The 6,000-nt window shown below is 38.6% G+C and overlaps 1 long non-coding RNA gene across 1 annotated transcript in view; it reads left to right on the forward strand.

Annotated features, from left to right (window-relative positions):
* Window positions 1-5,205, forward strand: part of LOC149458049 (uncharacterized) — a 58,974-nt gene extending 53,769 nt beyond the window's left edge. Inside the window, exons 2-3 of the long non-coding RNA XR_016313537.1 lie at window positions 1,732-1,948; window positions 5,079-5,205. This is a non-coding gene — a long non-coding RNA (uncharacterized LOC149458049). The remainder of the gene's footprint in view (window positions 1-1,731; window positions 1,949-5,078) is intronic.
* Window positions 5,206-6,000: the final 795 nt, after the last annotated feature.

Consider the following 6,000-nt stretch of genomic DNA (forward strand, 5'->3'; position numbering starts at 1 on the left):
TATGGCAAATAAAAATCGTGTTTAATCCTGGGTTCAGATATGTGCGGTATATCACATGTGATTCGCACAGGAATCGTACCCGCAACAGATCGCATGAACGGGGTGCGATTCTGATGCGGTGAGGAATCCTCACTGAAAACGCTGTGAATTTGGCACCGCATCAGTGTGCACCAGGGCTAAAACGTGGCATTGCAGCAGACTAACATGCATAACATGGATTTCTGTAAAGCAAGCAGTACTGCAATGCAACAATGTAAAAAGTGACACATAACTCTTGATGGACATGAATGAATGTGCTAAATATCTGTTTTGGCAATACATTTTACAATGTGCATGTAAGCAAATGTAATACTTTTATTTTCTCCTAGACTGTAAGCTCGAAAGGGCAGGGCCCTCTTACCCTTGTGTATCGTGTATTGTTTTGCTACTGTATTGTCTCATGTCTTGTCCCCCATTCTAATGTACAGCGCTGAGCAAACCCTTTGGCGCTATATAAATACTCTATAATAATAATCTATAATAATTTGTAATAATTGTCTTGTTTCTGATTCTAAAGCTCATGAATCCCTATCATGTCCACAATTTTAACGCTAATGAAGCTCATTTAAAATACATCTGATTCACCATGATTAAAATTATTTAAAAAGAAAAAAAATCATATTATGGTTAAAAGGTCTTAGTTTATTCTGTTTATGCAGATCGGAGACTAATGCATCATTCTCTGAGATTTACAGTGTCTGGCGCCATCGAAAAATGTCCAAAATATAGCTAGTTCTTTTCTCATTTCTGCTAATCTAAGTTAGTATGTGCAGTCTTTTTAATTAAATGTTCCTCAATAAAAGCTAAGAGAAAAAGAATGGATTAAATAGAAGACTGATGATAATTACCCAGAAAAAGGCTTTCATCTGGTTCGGATGCAGATTAAATTAAAATCAGGTTTGTGTCCAAAAAAGGCTATATAGTCAAGCAAGAGAGGTAATAGCTGCATGTTACAGAGCTACAGTTATTATCACAATAGCTTCAACTTTGGGTTTGCATGACTCCAACGGCTGCCAGAAAGACTACTGACACCACACACACTCTGTCTCTGGGCTTAATACACAGTGTAGGAGGGATAAAACAGGAGATGCTAGAGAAAAGGACTTACAGGATGTTTTACTCATTTATACACAGCACTTTTTCATAGAATTTACAGAAAACAGAGGGCCTGCTCATTATTTTAGCACTGCTTTGATATGCATTAACAAATGTTGTCCATCTGTTAAATCTGTATTGTGTTGGAGTAGCCCATTGTTTGAATTACTGTAATGCATTTGTTGCAAGTACATGAATAAACCTCCAGTAATGCTATTGCTAGGCTGCAGCTAGAGGGAGCTCTAATGATTTGTAGTTAGACTTCAGGAGAATGATACCAACAAGCTCACATTAAACTCGGAATGCAAGTGAGCAACACGTGTTTTGTACTCTCCTCATTGATACAGGTTAGTCACACTTTGTTTATGCTATCTTTGTTCAGTTTTGTGTTTGTTCAGACATTCACTTTCTCTGTTTAGTATCCTATATGTTAGTAATGGTAAATCTCTAATACAAATTGATACGCTTTTCTGTATGGCCTGCACTACCACTATAAAGAAAGTAATTATATGTATAATGTGATCCATTTCTGTTTGACACATTAAACTCCGAATGCAATTGAGCAACTCGTGTTTTGTGCTCTCCTCTTTGATACAGATGCTGCCTACTGCATTTTTTCATCATACCTCGCACTCCCATCACCGATAATACTGTAACACATAGATCTAAATACTGAATCACTGACATCAGTCGATGCCCCTGAAGGAGCAGACAATCTAATGTCCCTGGCCAGGGCTGGATTTCCATCACTGCCGTTTGTACAGACAGAACCTTTAGTGCTTGATGCCAAACCCCTTTGTTTGGATCGTCTCTTGTAAGTAAATCTTTTTTCTTGCTTTGTTGGTCCAGTCCTGGATTTATATATTGTTAGGTGTACTTAAACATTCATGAGATATCTATATTTCTACCAATGATGGAGGAAAAAAAAAGTATGCTTGAAATTTAAAAATTGACTTTGTTCCTCTCCTGCTTATAAGCCTACTGTGCCTAGTAGTAAATCCAGATCCATGTGATCGCACAGCCCCAGCTCCTCTGTGTTAATGAATGACTGCTGTGGCTGGTGGGGGGGAACACTGACAACAGGCGAGCTATGGAAGCATTTGGTTAACATTACAGCTCTGTTCAGTTTAGGCCTGTTGTTGCCACTCCTTGACACAGGGGAGCTGGAGCTGTGCAATTACACGACCTCTCCAAAGAAGAGAAAAATAAGGTATTTATACTGTGTTTTTTTAAGTATGCAATATATAGTTTTAGCATATATATATATATATATATATATATATATAAGAAAATTGGATTGCTGCACATAAAAAAACTTTTATTGTTAAAAGATCACCATACAAAAGGGTGATCCAAAAAAATGGACAAAGCCATACATCATAGTGTTCAACAGATAGTTTTGGGCTATTGTGTTAATGTCCTTCTTCAGATCAAAACACATACTGAAATACAAAATGCTACTTAGACCAATATATACATACATCATAATTGGAATCAATTATGTAATTAACCACAAATTGAATGCACATCAGATGAACATCTTCTAATAAAGGTGGTGAAGCCTGTGTGAAACAGGCCTAAATCTGTTTTGAGGTTTCATAACAATGGATAGAATGAGTTGCTAGTGGCAAGGTAAGTATAGTTTACTCTGAATGGAGCCAGCTTTGTACATCACTAGAGGATACTGTTTGATGAGCATTATTTTGAAGGTAAAATAAACAATTATGATAATCCTGTTATTTATATTAAAAAAAAAACTTCCAGACCATTTCTAGCCTGCTATAAAGCAAAATCCGTTTTCAAAGCAAGAAAGAATAATGAGGAGAAGCAGAAGATAGCAGGCATATTTTAAAGAATACATTCAGTTATACTTCTGAAAACAAATGTCAGTAAGGCTTTAAGGCTACTTTCACACTTATCCGCAGCAAAAACATGCTAAAACATGCTGCATATTTGCCGCGTTTTTACTGCAATGCTTTTTACACAGAACATGTGACTCAAAAACTGCATCAAAATGCAACACGGTTGTGTTTTTTTATGCATTTTTGCTGTGTTTTCCATGCATTTATTATTATTGTTATTATTATTAGTATGCAGGATTTATGTAGCACCAACAGTTTGTGCAGCGCTTTACAAAATTAATGGAGACATTACAGTTACAATACAATTTGGTACAAGAGGAAACAGAGGGCCCTGCTCATTAAAGCTTACAATCTAGGAGGAAGGGTTGAGTGATACAAAAGGTAATAATTGTGGGGGCATGAGCTGATGGAGGAAATAAATGGCGGTTTACTAGGTAGAAGCAGGATAGACTTCTTTAAAGAGAAAGGTTTTAAGGGATCTTCTAAAAGTGGATAGATTAGGAGACAGCTGGAGAGGTTGGGGTAGAGAGTTCCATAGGATGGGAAAAGCTTTGGAGAAGTCCTGGAGGCGAGCATGGGAGGAAGTGACACAGGAACTAGAGAGCAGAAGGTCTTGGGAGGATCAAAGAGAGCGGTTTGGTTGATATTTTGAGACCAGGTTGGTGATGTAGCTGGGGGCAGAGTTGTGGATGGCTTTGTAAGTTGTTGTTAGTATTTCAATGGGGAGGTGTGTTTTTGGTGCGTATTTTTTTATCACACCCAAACCTGCACCAAAAATGTAGCAGGGGTATTTTTCTAAACGCAGCACAAAGGCTCAGTGTAAAGAATTCCATAGGACTACATGGTCACAAGTTTTTCTTTTCTTTTTTTTGTAACAAAAAAGCAGAAGAAAAGCAGATCAGCGTGAAAGCAGCCTAACTCCTAAGACATATGTTTATACCAGTTTCAGCTAAGTTATATGTTCCATTATACATTACATCAGTCCTGACTGTACTCAGGCAACAAAGGAGAAAGGACAGTGATAGTGTCCAAATGTGGCTGTGGTTAGATATATTAAAGCAGAACTAAAGACAAAACATTTTTCATTTTGGATAGAGTAACGGAGGGTTATGACCCCTGTCATGTTTTCTTCTGCCATTTGTATCTCATTGAGGAGATTTTCCTTTTTTTCCTGTCCAATAAGCAAAACAGAAAGTGAGAAGAAATCCCTCCAAAGTGAGGTCACCAGTGTGTCCAGAACCCACCAGAAATAATGTCCCCTTGTAAGAGTTCCCTTCTATTCCTGTTTTGGTGACAACCTAAAATTTGGAATTTTTTTTCACTTTTGGTGGTGAAATACCAGATATTCACCTACGCTAAGGCAAAACTGGAAATGAAAGCAGTTGACACAATTTGCAGGCAACAATTTAACAATTTAATTGCAACGCTAATCGTTATATTCAAAATCAAGAGATAAAACAACACCAAAGATTGTGGTGCAACAAGAGTCCTTTATATTATAAAACGACTCTTGGAGCCATTGATAAAGTCCTGCCAAACTTGTTCTTATAGGGTATGCAGTGGCAAAACAAAAGTTGACCACCTATAAGAGTGCTACAGATTGTGATAGAACCCAGAGAAGAGATCCTTCACCTTCAATCTGCACACACAGTCTCTTACTGCATAATTATGATCACCAAAGTAAAGCGGTCAAAAACACATTCAGATATCAAGATATGATGGCCAGACTTTCAGGCTCTCACTCCACTGGTACACATATGCAGCAAGACTTTCCCAGTACCAAGGACCGTTCCACCAGGATAGAAAGTTTTTTCTCAATAGTCTCTCCCCTCTCCTCATCCTCCTCCCCTCTCCACCGTTACCTACGGACAAATAGAGAGGGTGAGTCTCCCTAACCAACCAGGACACAGACAGCATTAAAAAACTGACCGGTGCTCTAATCCCTCTCCATTCTATCTGTATAAGTTAAGTAACTTCTGATGTTCAGTTTAACAAAACTATCTACTGTGAAATAATGTCAAAAACAACAGTACTCAAATCCTGGTGCTACTCAATGAGACACAGTATTTGTCATTTGATTAGGTGCAGCTCACCACAGATCAGGGAAAAGAGTCCATCTCCCAAAATGCGTCAACTATTCCAACCAGGCAGGACCCCATTGTTTGGGACTGAAAGATCTGGCTCTATGTCTGCTTTAATGGTTTGCTTGTGAGTATCCATTGTGATATATTGTTTTAATAAATTTGCTATTGCGGTAATGTACGAGGAGAGTTATATAGTTATTCTGGCTGAAAAAAAAGACAAAAGTCCATCCAGTTCAACCATAAAAAAAAAATCGTTATACTCCTACACCCACAGTTGATCCAGAGGAAGGCAAAAAACCCAGTAAAGCATGATCCAATTTGCTCCTGTAGGGGAAAAATTCCTTCCTGATCCCCTGAGAGGCAATCGGATATTCCCTGGATCAACTTTACCTAGAAATAGTAACCATTTATATTCAGAGTGCGCCCTCTTGTGTTTTTTCCTGAAAACTATCTACTGTATTAACTAATATTTTGCTATATCACCTGTAAACATTGAAACAGTATGAGCCCCCCTCTCACTTCTCACTTTTATCATTATTATTTTTTGTGTATGCCTGCCATCTTGCCATGTTGATCTCTGACAGCAGTCTACTCCAATCAGGAACTCAGAGTGCCTGAAATATGTTGTGCCTGCAAGTTCAGCTGACCAGTTTCTCTATCCATTTACTACCCCATTACTGCCCTAATGCTTTCTCAACTGCATGATTTGCTGTGTTTACACCAATTGGCCAATCCTATTCCACAGTCCCTTTCTGGGTTCTTGTCTCCGCTTAGAGCAGGCATCACTAAATGGCGGACCGCGATCCAAATATGGACCGAGTGACGGTCCTGTCTGGACCGCGGCCACACCACTTAGCAGCCTGAGTGGACTCCTCTCCTTCCACTGCTGCAGCTGTTAGAAATCAGGAGGAATGGCAGGG

The sequence above is a fragment of the Staurois parvus genome, unplaced genomic scaffold (assembly GCF_062004578.1).
Source record: "Staurois parvus isolate SC_StPar_1 unplaced genomic scaffold, SC_StPar_1.0 ptg000298l, whole genome shotgun sequence".
Classification (NCBI taxonomy): domain Eukaryota; kingdom Metazoa; phylum Chordata; class Amphibia; order Anura; family Ranidae; genus Staurois; species Staurois parvus.